General features: G+C 37.6%; 1 long non-coding RNA gene across 1 annotated transcript in view; it reads left to right on the forward strand.

Moving 5' to 3' along the window:
• LOC147843873 (uncharacterized) overlaps nucleotides 1-14,092 on the forward strand; it is an 82,016-nt gene that overhangs the window by 8,545 nt on the left and 59,379 nt on the right. The window contains exon 3 of the long non-coding RNA XR_015490809.1: nucleotides 5,377-5,418. This is a non-coding gene — a long non-coding RNA (uncharacterized LOC147843873). The remainder of the gene's footprint in view (nucleotides 1-5,376; nucleotides 5,419-14,092) is intronic.

Here is a 14,092-nt window from a genome sequence, read left to right on the forward strand (position 1 = left end):
AGTTCAGCTTTACATACCAGGCTTTCATTTAACACTTTAGCAAACCAGTAACGCGTCAATCCAATCGACCCAATGCTTTATGAAAAGTATTGACTGAAACATGTGCTGAAGGCCTTTTTATTATTATTATTCATTATATTATGTTAAACATGAGAATATATATATATATATATATATATATATATATATATATATATATATATATATATATATATATATATAATTGTGTCTTTGCTTTTTGAATTTCATTTTTTGTTTTTGGTATTAATGGTCAAATCACAATGTCAGATAAAAGGATTGTTGAAAACATTCAAGAGCTTTGTAAATCCATGTGGTGCTGCTGCTGTCCCTTCAAATTACTTGCACATGTTTTGATTCATGGTGCATGAAGTGCATTACTACGGTATTTTTTTAATACTTAATGGACTTCTTTATTCAAAAGGATAGTTGAGACGCACAGGTAAGTTCTGAAGAAAATTGCTCAGAGGTGTTGGTTTTGTGGCTGATTATATTTAATATTTTTTTAATATATAATACATTTATATTTATGAAATACAAGTTTAAATATATGTTTAAAATATATGTTATATGGAACATTTTCGGCTCTGTACACAAACAAAAGGGATTTGAAATTAAACAAATTTGCTTTACCTGCAGACTGTCAGCTTTAATTTGAGGGTGTTTACATCCAAATCAGGTAAACAGTGTAGGAATTACAACAGTTTGAATCTGTGCCTCCCACTTGTTAAGGGTCCAAATGGACAGAATAATAATCATAAATCAAACTTTCACTTTTTAATATTGGTTGCAAATCTGTTGCAGTAAATTACTGCCTGAAGTCTAGAACGGATAGACATACCCAGACACTGGGTTTCAGTCCTGGTGGTGCTCTGCAAGCCCTCAACAGTTTCTGCTTGTTCTTTGGAAATTTTCCATACAGTTTTGTCTTCAGCAAATTAAATTTATGCTCACTCAGATTCAGGTCAGGTGATTGACTTGGCCATTGTATAACATTCCACTTCTTTCCCTTCAAAAACTCTTGGCTTTGATTGCTTTTGCTATATGCTTTGGGTCATTCTTCATCTGCACTGTGAAGCGCCGTCCATTGAGTTCTGAGTATTCGGCTTAATATGAGCAGAAAATATTGCCTGAAATACTTAAGAATTAATCCTGTTGCTTTTGTCAGCAGTCACATCATCAATAAATACAAGAGAATCAGTTCCATTGACAGCCATACATGCCCACACCATGTCATTACTACCACCATGCTTCACTGCTTAGAATCATGAGCAGTTCCTTTTTTTCTTGATACTCTTCTCTTTCCATCACTCTGGTACAAGTTGATCTTGATCTCATCTGTCCATAGGATGTTGTTCCAGCACTGTAAAGGCTTTTTTGGAACTCTAATCCGGCCTTCCTGTTTTTAAGTCTCACCAATGGTTAACATTTTGTGGTGAACCCTCAGTATTCACTTTGGTGTTGTCTTTTCTTGATTGTTGACTCGAACACACATACTGCACACCTTCCTCCTGGAAAGTGTTCTTGATCTGGCCAACTGTTGTGAAGGGTGTTTTCTTTACCAGGGAAAGAATTCTTTGGTCCTCCACCACTGTTTCTGTGGTCTTCCGGGTCTTTTGGTGTTGCTGAGCTCATGGTGTGTTCTTTCTTTTTAAGACTGTTCCAGAGAGTTGTTTTGGCCATGCCTGATGCTTTTGCTATCTCTCTGATGGGTTTGTTTGTTTGTTTTTCTTTTAGTTCAATAATGGCTTTCTTGACTGATAGTGACTGCTCTTTGGATCTTACTTTTAGAGTTGACAGTAACAGATTTCAAATGCAAACTTGAATCGAATCTTGGACATTTTATCTGCTCATTGTAATTGGGATAATGATGGAATAACACACATGGCCATGAAACAGGTTAGAAGCAATTTGTCCCATTACTTTTGGACCCTTAACAATTAGGAGGCACAGATACAAACTGTTATAACTCCTACAGCTTTCACCTGATTTAAAGGGTAAATACCCTAAAAATTAAAGCTGACAGTCAGCAGTTAAAGCACATCATTTAATTTAAAATCCATTGTGAATAGAACCAAAAAAGTTAGAATTTTGTCAATGTATGTATACATATATGTTAGAATTTGCATTAATACATTGAATTGCTCTAAAAAAACATATAGATTTAAAGAAGACCAGTCAGGTGCAGGTACTGTATATCTAGAAGCTCAGTGTTTAGCCCTTCCTATCTGATGGGGCCAATTAGTGTTCCTTATTAGCTATCCGTGACATCTGAATCAGCAGAGCGGCTGCGATTGGCTGATTCCCATTTTGTTGCTCTGTCTGTAGTGCTCTAGGAAACTCTCAGAGACAATCCTGGAGAAGAGTCACGACTCCACCAGCACATTCTCATTAGAGGAGTCCTCCATCGCCCACACAGGGGGCTGATTATCCATCTCTCTTCCTCTTTTCTTGTACTCTTTTCTAAGAGCTTTCTTTCTATGCTCTCTTCCTCCTCCTAGATTCTCTCATGCAAACCCCTGTTTCAATTCAGCACTTTACTTTTTTTTTTTTTTTTTGAGGATGAGATTCTCTCTCGGCCTCTTCTGCTCTATCCTAAAGGGAGCTGTTAGTCAAGAAATATTGGCGTTTGATCATTTTCATCTTGTACTCTTTTTATGTAGCGACTTTTGCAGTGCTTTTCACTAATATTGACACCCTTGGTAAATACGATCAAAAAAGGCTGTGGGGGGAAAAAGGTCTTTATCGTTTAACCTTTTGATCTTTTGCATGAAATCTTATCTAAAAAGAAACTGAACGCTGTAGAAAATGCTGGCTTCCACACAAATCCTTCATGTTGTCCCAACACAAATCGATTAAGTTACCTCAAACGTTTTTACATATTTAAGTGGATTGAACATAAAATAATTAGGTTGTCCCCCAAAAAATAATAATTAAGACTTGGGTTGTTTCAGCTGATTTTAAATATTTTAACTTCATAGAGCTTGATTTTTACTTAATTTTTAAATTATTTTTAGGACAAAAGAAATAACATTGACCCATACAATGTATTTTTGCAAAAAATAAATAAATCAATAAATAATTACATAAAATACAGGATCAGGATTACAGACACTTTATTAGGTACACCTGCCCAACTCCTTATTAACACAAATTTCTAATCAGCCAATCACATGGCATCAACTCAAGTCATGTAGACATGGTCAAGACAATCTGCTGCAGTTCAAACTGAGCATCAAAATGGGAAATAAAGGTTATTTAAGTGACTTTGAACATGACTTGTTTGTTGGTCCCAGACAGGCTGGTCTGAGTATTTCGGAAACTGCTGATCTACTGGGATTTTCATACACAACCATCTCTAGGATTTACAGAGAATGGTCTAAAAAAAGAAAATATCCAGTGAGCGACAGTTATGTGGATGCTGATGTCTTGTTGATGCCAGAGGTTGTCATGGTTTCCGGATTTTCTCTTAATGAATCAAACTCAGTCTGGAGGTTATGAATATCAGAAGAACATACTTTATTGCAATATTTTCCAAAAAAGCAGAGACAGCCTGGAGCAAGCTCATCTTTAGTGTCTCCCCAGGAAAATCCGATGCCCCTGAAAATTGCTATAGCTTTTATCCTTGCTTCCTCCCATCTATGTGTTTTTTGGTTCCTAGTTCAACAGCTCGTACTACTTTACGACCCCAATTTAAAGCCCCCTCTTCTTGTTAGCCCTTACAATGTACATATCTAATATATTCATCACTGTTTTTCCCTATACAGTTCACATTTGGTGTTCATGACTAGTATCTGTTTCAAACATCTAAACTGGACTCTTCTCTCCCATACAGTATGTGTCTTTTCAAATTTACATAACAGTTTCAACATATGTTTTATACATGGTTCAGATGGTTCTCATTGTATCCCTAAGCTCTCTCTCTTGCTCCTTTATGACCTCATGGCCTTAACCTTTCACCTGTTTTCAAAGACATAATGGCAGATTCATAGGGCCCTCCACTCACCTAATTTTTATTTGTTTTTACATAGATTTAGACATTAAAAATCTTCTTCAAGGTCAGAGGAAGATGGCCAGACTGGTTTGTAACAGTAACTCAAATACCCACTCATTACAACTGAGGTATGCAGAAGAGCATCTCTGAATGCACAACACAACCAACCTTGAGGCAGATGGGCTACAGCAGCAAAAGACCACACCGGGAGCCACTCCTGTCAGCTAAGAACAGGAAACTGAGGCTACAATTTGCACAGGCTCACCAAAATTGAAGAACAGAAGATTGGAAAAACGTTGCCTGATCTGATGAGTCTCGATCTCTGCTGCAACATTTGGATGGTAGAGTCGGAATTTGGTATCAACAACATAAAAGCATAGATCTATCCTGCCTTGTATCAACGGTTCAGGCTGGCGGAGGTGGTGCGATGGTGTGGGGGAAGTTTTCTTGGCACACTTTAGGTCCATTAGTACCAACTGAGCATCGTGTCAACGCCACAGCCTACCTGATTATTGTTGCTGACCTTTACCATCTTTTTATGACCACAGTGTACCCATCTTCTGATGGCTACTTCCAGCGGGATAACACGCCATGTCATAAAGTGAGAATCATCTTATTTTGGTTTCTTAAACATGGCAATGAGTTCACTGTACTCAAATAGCCTCCAAACCTCAATAGAACAATAGAGCACCTTGTGGAATGGGAGATTCACATCATAGATGTGCAGCCAACAAATCTGCAGCAGCTGCGTGATGCGATTATGGACCAAAATCTCTGAGGAATATTCCCAGTTTCTTGTTGAATCTATGCCACAAAGGATTAAGGCCAGGGGTGTCCAAATTTGGTCCTGGAGGGCCGGTGTCCTGCAGATTTTAGCTCCAACTTGCCTCAACACACCTGCATATATGTTTCTAGAAAGCCTAGTAAGAGCTTGATTAGCTAGGCCAGTTGTATCTGATTAGGGGTTGGAACTAAACTTTGCAGAACTCCGGCCCTCCAGTTCTGAAGGCAAAAGTGGGTCCAACCTGGTACTAGTAAGGTGTAGGTAATAAAGTGACTGGTGAGTGTATATTTCAATGATGTCGTGCTAATATTAGTGGATGACACTCTATATCAACGGCAACTATTATTGAACTCCTAGCCAATGAAGAAGACTTAATAGCTCATCAACAAGTAGAACAAAGTGAAAAGTGAATTAATTAACAGAAATTGAAGATCCTCTTTAAAAGCATTGTAAAAATAGCACTGGCCCAAACAGAGAGTCCTCTGGGAGCCTCATTTTTCTCAATATGACTGGAATATATTAGTCAAAAAGGTTGTACGCTCAAACAAACTGAGCAAAAATCTCTCATTTTTTGTTACAGAAGTGGAGAGCTTCAACAACAAGAGTTTGCCGTCAATATCATGTAAGCATGGATCTATCCTGCCTTGTATCAACATTTCAGGCTGGTGGTGGTGTTATAATGATGTGGGGGATATTTTCTTGGCAGACTTTGGGCTTATTAGTGCCAGTTGAGCATTGTGGACCTAATAAATTGGCCTGTGAGTGTATAATGATAAAACAAGAGAGTTTGGTGCAATTTTTAAACTCCACATTTTACAAAAAATCTTTGTGAATAAAGCTATTTACTGTTATTTTCTGACTAAACATAGAAAAAAATTCTTTTTTGACTGCTCAGTAACTGGTTTATTCACAGTAATGCACTGCTATGATCTATTCACCCTACAGATCATTGTGAAAAACGCAACATATGAAAATCATAAATTGTATTTCATCAAAATTACTTATGACTTATGCATTGCACTTTAAGTGACACCCACTCTTTCTAATAGTTGTCCCAACACAAATCTATTGAGCTAACTTGTATGTTCTTGCAATTTTAAGTGGATTAAACATAAAACAATTAAGTTGTCCCAAAAAAAAAAAAACTCAAGGATTTTGTTGAAGTAGCAACAAGCACCAAAAATCTGTTTTGTGTATAAATGACTTACAAATTAAAGTATATAATGTGACTTGAACAAGTACAGTGACAATAAATGAATCACTAATACGTATTATTACACTATTATTGTCATGATCACCAGCGATCTAAAACATCATAGATCGCTGGAAAACACTCACGAGCACTAACAGACTAAAATCCGCCATTTCATGGACTACAACTCCATACATGCACTCTGTTCTAGATCCTGACTAATTGCACCGGCACAGCTGAAGCTGCTCAAGGACTGATTCATGGACTATAAGTACTGCTCAAACACTGTTGCTGAGTCTTGTTATCTGTTCCAGTGAAATTACAATGTGTGTCCTTTGTCTTGCTTTACCGTGTTTTTGATCCTAGCCTTGTTTATTTGTTTAATCCTGTTTGCTGCCTGCCTCTGACCATCTGCCTGCCTATTGACTATGATTCTGGATTGCCTGTATACATCTGTTTTCCCCTGTGTTGACCATTGCTGGCCTGACCTTGCTAATAAACCTTGTAGGTGGATCCACTTCTCTGTTTTCAGCATCCTTCCCCTGGTTACAATTATAAATGAAGCTATAACTGTCCATATAATGCAGTATAAGGTTTATTGTGTCTTTAAAGATACATTTATAGAATGATTATAAACAGTTTAAAGCATTATAATTCATTAAAAGCTTGCACTTCATAGAATGTGTTTTGGTATGTAGCATGTTGTTTTGTACATTATAACAATTCATCTACCTTCATTATACATTATAACCAGGGCTTTACATTAACACCCGCCAAATGTGGGTAGATTTCAGCTTTGGCGGGTTAAACAACCACCTCCACTAGCCACTTTGGCTGGTTGAAAATTATTTTTAAATCATAGTTTTCTTAAAAGCAGGGTGCGACAATAAGGATGGCTCAATATTTGTGCAAATGCGATCTAAGAATCGAGAAGCAACACGACTAACAAATGTAATTTTGTTTTTGCGGGCAAAAGAAAACTGGTGAATATCGAATGACAGGATGATCACTCGCGCCAACAGCTGATGTGATGCTGGCAGAGTTGAGTGCATGGAAACACAACTGCTGCGATCGGTTCTCTTTCAAATAGACCAGACAAAAAGTTATGCTCATGCACCAGAGTCCTGCTGTTTTCAAGAGCTCCAGATTGGTCTTTTTGCAAGCAGCACTGGTTGCTTTTGCTTTAAGCATTTTTTTAAACAGAATATAGGAAATTAACTTTCCATTTACGTGTAGTTAACTGGTGTCAATTGCTTTTTTAAAAAAATGTTTTGTTAAATAAAAAGTATAGTACACAGCTTTATTTTCCTTGTTTTTACACATTATTTAAATTTTGTGCCTAAGAAACAATTATTTATTTATTTTTAGTGTGGTTAGAGATCAAACTGAAAGCAAAAGTAAAACAATATGCCCGGGCCCGGTCCTCTCTCGGCTTCCTCTGCCATCGTTCCTCCTTTTATCGTTCAGAGCTCCTTCCGTGGGATCCGAAGCAGGTGCGCACCGCAGGTGTATCTACTTACGCGGTGGCCTCACTCCGCTCCCACGGCTCTCAGCCACGCCCCCTCGCCACAGTTCAGCTTCTCTTTCTCCATTAGCCTCATATTTCTACATCTTGCCCATTAAATTCTCAGATGCAATAGTAAAAAAATGCACTTCATCGTCATTTTTGCTTTCTCAATATCCACACACAAACAAACATGCTTTCCTGATCCTCAACAGATCTCAGACTGAAGCTTTTTATAAAGGCGTCTCAATAACCTATAACACCTGCGTCCACTAATTATCCCAGCCCACCTCATTTAGCCCATTAGCAGGTCGCACACAAGGAGCCTATAATAGCCAGAGAAAGCAACCTGTTGGCTTTTCCTTCTCCTTAATTTGGGGTTGTTTAGTTGCCACAGAATACTTGAAAGCATGCAATTTAAATCTGACATTTTTGCTGATGTTTGCCTAATTTGTTTTCTGTAGTTTAAGGCGAGTTTAAGGTTTTTCATCTCTGCTGGTAGATAAAGTAATGATGCTATTGGTTGCAGCTAAGGTTGCTAAATGATAAATATTTTTTTGTTTTTTATTAATTTTCTACTTTGTTGGATTATTTTATTGGCACTTCATATTATAAATGTTCCTAGGAATGTACCGATACAGAATTTTTGACCAATTCCAATAGGCCAATTTAGATTTGTAGGCCGATCTAGCACCCACATAGCACCCAAAAGGTAGAAGAAGATGCCAACCAAAAGTTGGACTTCTGGACATGCTAAAGAAAGATACAAGTTACGCGAATGTTTAAACGAGACAAAGGGAAAATGTTAATGCCTATCTGAGAAAATTTTTTATTGAGGGGTTTACAGTTTTAAAACATCTATAATAATTGTAACAATTTAAGCGGACTACTTTGCGGATTTAACCTATTGCTGGATTTTTTAGAACGTCAATTCAATGTCAAGTCAATTCAATTCAATTTAGAACTCGCAATTAACGAGTGACCACTGTAAATATAAATGTTTTTTTTTTTTTTTACATTTATTTGCAACACCTAAAGGCAAAAACAAATATTGAACAACTATTTTTATTTTAAAACCATAACTTTAGAAAAGCTTGAACCCATTTTTGAATCACATATATATATATATATATATATATATATATATATATATATATATATATATATATATATAATTTTTTTTTTTTTGACCAATAAAGATAACCAATTACTCATTAAGCCTGTTTTATAGTTCTGCGTCAAGTGATGGGCGTGACACACGCTGCATGCAATGCGCATAGCTGTGTATTCATACTTCTGCGGACGTGCAACAACTTTTACCATGAGGTAAACACGAAACAAAACTTTCCATCTGAAGCTACCTTCACGGGACTCCACACATGTAAACAGTCGTTCCATCGGGCTTGCTCGGCTCTCGGTCCCGCCCACACTTATCAGCGATACCAAGCCGACCAATCACAGAGCTTGCGTTATGTGTCGTTACGATGTGTAGTCACATTTTTTGAGAGGTGCGCGTCAGCGATGGCCTCGGTGAAAGCTATGCGTCCACGTGTGGGTCGCGCTGTAGCATCGGTGTGCGTTTGACGCAGAAGTATAAATCAGCCTTTAAATTTGGAGGTCGATTTATTTTAGCTGATAAATATAAATGTAAATTTTTCTCTCAACATGATCATCTGTGCTTTTAAGTCTGTTACCACAGTTTACAAAAATCTTTATCTGACCACGTTGATAGCGTACCTTCCACTACCATGCTTGTAGTCTTTATTTAGTCTGTTTCTGCAGTGTATTGCCACAATGTTATTTTGCTATTTCGGTTTTGAGCGCTTGAATTTCATTTTTAAGAAAGCTAAAATCATCAGCAATTGCTGTTTTCAGTTTGGATTTAATCACATCCAAGATGAGAGAAGACTCTCTGATTTCAAGTCCAATGAGTCCATCTTTTCTGGGCTTTTCGAAGGGGATGAAGTCACCTGCGATCGGGTAATAGTGGAACTCGAAGACAAGGCGATGTTGGGCCTAGAATCAGATTATGTGCAGTATTCATATTTGTGTAGTTTTTCCTTCATTAGCTCGTAAATCTAATACAGGCTCATTGTGAAAATACACCCCCGTATACATGTCTGGAGAGCGCAAATTATGTAGCTAGAGCTACGTATGGCTGCATTTTGTCTTTAAAACGAACGGTACGGTATGATGATGCTGACGGCTTCTGTTTCTTTTCACGATACCAGCTGACCATTTACCTCCATGTGGACGTTTTTTTTTCCGCTGTTACCATTTTACCCAGTAGCTTGTCACGTACATTGGTGCACTTAAGACACAAAGAGGAGTTGATGGCAAAGATGTGGTTTAAGTCCGGTGAAGAATCGTTTCAGAAAGCAGGTAAAACAAAAACAAAAGCTAAAAAATAAAATAAATGAGTAATAAACAGGGTTTGAATGAGGTAAGATTTGAAAATGTGATAAAAATCAGGCTGCCACGAGGAAAAACTATCGGTTGGGTTTAAGGAAGGGGGTAGGTGGGGTTAATCGTTTGGTCGGTCAGTCATTCTCAGTGGACAACGTGAATTTTTGCGAGAACAACAGGCACGTGAGAGAATGACACTCGTGAGAGAAATTTGAGATCTGAAAACCATCACAGTGGCCTCTGGTGGATTCGCAAAAACTGCAAAAAAAATTACATATTGGGGTTTATTTTGCACTTTCCAGAAATGTATATAGGGGATCGTTTCATTAATGACCCTTCTCTTTTCATATTTTAGAAACGCACTTGAAGCAGAGATCGTTTTGTTATATGGTGCTGATTTTATATCATGTAGCAGGTGATCGGCAGGAGCTCGTGCCACACACGTTTTCTGCATGATTGCTAAATCAAAAGACAAACACACAGTGAACAACTGATTTAAAGACTAATTTCAGAAAAGCTTGAACTAATTTCTAAACTTTATTAATCAGCTTTTATTTCTATGTCCAACTTTCTTTTATAAGAATAATATCTACTGCCAAACATAATGCATATGAAGCAACCAAATCACTGACCTTTAACCAAAATCAAAATACCTGTAAAATAAAAAAAGTGGTAGGCAGAAAGTTTGCAAAGTGATTTAACCAACAAAGATAAAACTTAAAATGTATGGGCTTAAAGATATCGGCCTAATTTTAGATAATTATTAGAGTGATTAAGGTAACATTAAAAATAGCATTTTTGGTCAGTATCGTATGACCAATATATTGTGCATCTCTAACATTTCTATTTCCTCTTTTCTTTTCTTTCTTTTGTTATCATTTCTATTAGCTCTGTTTAACTGTTTTCTCTCTAGTGAAGTGTTCAGTTTTTCCACTTACAAAGTCCATAAATATCAAATGCGCTATGGCGTGGCACAACTGGCTCTTAGAGGAAATGGGAGATGAGATTATGACTGCTTTATTCTCAAAACACACCTATAGCTCAATAAAAGAATAAGCTCAACACTTTTAGACCATGCGCCACAGCGCAGAGCGGATTTTTCCATCCTGAAAATAGCAAAATTGGATTCTGACACGCCCTTAATGCGTTTGCGCCCTGCTCTTTGTACTGCGCATGGATCGTCAAATAGGGCCCAATGAGTCAACCCAGGCTCATTCTGAAAACGTTCCCCTATATACATTTCTGAAGAGCACCAAATACGTTTAGGTGGTAAGTTTTTCCACCAGAGGTCGCCGTGTATGCTTTTTCAGATGTCAAATTTCTCTCGCAAATGCCATCTGTGCCAGCTCTTCTCACTTAAATCCTACAGAGCCTGTTGTTGACTGACTGACTGACCGATCCTCCTTCTCTAAACCCAAATAATTGTTTTTTTTAAAAGCACCTTTTGTCTTCCAACCCGCTCCGAGCTGGGATCGAATTGGCGGCCTTATGCATGGGAGTCGTTTGCTCTACCAAGGAGGCTAAAGTCCATGGCCTCTACACTGTAAAACATGGCCGTGATTTCAACAGTAAAAAACTGTAAAAATGCTACAGTACAAATCCGTAAACTGGTTAACGGTATGTTTCCTTAATATATACGGCGAATAACCGTAAATTGACTTTCCCTGAATTCCCTGCATGGCACATCACTTTTTATGCATTTTATTGACATTAGTATGGATATTTTTAGTTGTTTCCCCATCAGTTATGTACATTAGAGATTTATGTTACATCTAATGTTGATAAACAATGTTTATTTCATGACTTTAATTTTATGCGTGTTGCCATACTGGTGTTTAGTAGCTGTGTGAATGACACTGAGCACCTTCTATATGCCGATACTTTTTTCTGCTTGTGGGAAAAGTTGATTGTGAAGAGCATTGGCTCATTATGTAACTTTCTCATCACCACCTGCATGTGGGTTTGCTAACGTGTCAAACTGTGTAACAAAAGATGTGTAGATGTTGATCATTCAAAATACAGACATATTACCTCTATAAATCAATAAAATACGGTAGTTTACCGTAAAAATGAGAAATTACTTTTACGGTTTGTACCGTGTTTTTACCGGTAAAGTACTGGCAACCACAGCTGCCGTTTTTTTACCGTATATTTTACGGATTTATTTTTTACAGTGTAGTGTATGCACAGCACTTCACTAGCTGGCCTCTGTTACACCAGCAACCACCCACGTCCCTTAACCCAACTGACAGTGTTTTTAAAAGAAAAAGAAAAGCCCTCTCAGCACTATAATTTTTACAACATTTTCAGATTTTACCACTAATTCACCCTGTTATTTACTTGCTTATTTTATTGTTTGTTTGTTTTTTTTTTGTTTTTTTTTTGTCTTACCTGCCTTCTGGAATGGTTCTACACCAGACTCGAACCTCTTCATTGTGATCAACTCATCTCTATGTCTCAAGTCCGCCAACGGAATGCCTCCAGAAATGTACTGTATATAGGGCTATGTTTTCAGAATGAGCCTATGTTGCAACAGGTGGTAACAGCAATCAGTATTTCTTAAGGTATCTTTTATATGTTTAACAGAAGTTAGAAGGCAGTTCACAGACATGTTCTTATTTCTACATTATGTCTAGGTTTGCTTTGTTTTGCCTAGGTACCAGTAAATACTTTTAATGTATTGTGAAGGGCCTTTAAAAACAAGATAAGATGAAAACTTCACTGATCCCCGGGGGAAATTGAGATGTCACAGCGAGCAGGTCACCGCAATAAAGGACAAACAGCAGCTTCAGAAAGCATTTGGACACTTTAGAGACACATAAAAATCTGTGAATGTCACCGCATTCAATAAAACATCAAAGCAAGTGCCATTTATTTTAAAGTCAGTGGCATAAAGTTTGTTTGTTGGCCACAGAACAAATTGATGTCTTGCTTGTTTTCTGGTTTGGTTCTGGCCTGATAAATTTGTTCTTGTTTAGTTAGATTTGTTTAGTCCAGTTAAAGAAGATAAATGATCGAGCCTTCTGTTCCTAAAAAGCCCAGGCTTGGATTACATGCTTATTTCTCCAGTCTGAAAGTGAGGTGGAGGTCCTAAAAACCGGCAGACAGGGAGGTCTCTATGACATCCTCTGCCTAGTTAATATATTTTGCATCTACAAGAGATAATTTATTGAAATTACAGTGTGATGGGCTGGAATGCAATGCTCATCTGCTCCCGGCCAAATCTCTCATTACAGAAAACAGATACAATCGAGCTTTTTTCCATCCCTAAAACTGGCTATAGCAGATTTTATTTGTGCCTCTCAGCATTGTAATTAATGGTTCAATTTCCCAGGCTTTTGTAACAGAGCGTAATTACTTTAGGAAATCTCTTTACGGCAAAGGCAGTGTCTTAAAGGGGACACTGCATGACTTTATTCCATGTTTATGATTGGGTCTCTGGTGCACCTACCAACCCAGAAAGCATAACAATGGACAACCCAGTAACTTTGTTTTGGTACCTTCTCTTTTTTTTTTTTTTTTTTTCTGAAAGCGCGAGGTAAAATGTGCCGATCTGATTTTGATTTACAATTGTTCAGTTTTTGGATGTACCAGTATACTTAAAAGTCAGTATACTTACTGTAACTTTTTTGATCACCAATTAAAGATTAATTTAATTTTATTAAATAATTTTAGCATGCAAATGTCAATTTACGCATATTAAATATATTTACCCAACAACAAAATTGTGGCTAGTGAAAATGGCGAGACGCTAGTAATGTTGAAAAAGTACTAGCCACAGTGACTGGATAGTGCTTTTACAATGTAGATTGTGTCTCAAAGCAGCTTTACATAGAAGATCATAGTAAATTGGAACAGTGTCAGTTTTCAGTGTTTAAGTAAAGTTCGGTTTAGCTCAGTTCAGTGTGGTTTAATAATCACTGCTGACAGTTCAAACACTGAAGAGCAAATCTATCAATGCGCAGCTCTCCAGATCCCAAACCATGCAAGTTAGTGGCGAAGAAAAAACTTCACCAATTGACGAAAGTGAAGAATTAAAATACCTCAAGAGAAACCAGGCTCAGTTAGGCATGACCATTCTCCACTGGCCAAACGTCTTGTGCAGAGCTGCAGTCTAGGTGCTGGAAGCTGGAGATTGCTGAACCCCGGCGAAGACTCGCCTGTCCCTGGAGCGTCACAGGAATCAGTCTCACG

This window comes from Danio rerio, chromosome 5 (genome assembly GCF_052040795.2).
Source record: "Danio rerio strain M-AB ecotype USA chromosome 5, GRCz13ab, whole genome shotgun sequence".
NCBI classification, from domain to species: domain Eukaryota; kingdom Metazoa; phylum Chordata; class Actinopteri; order Cypriniformes; family Danionidae; genus Danio; species Danio rerio.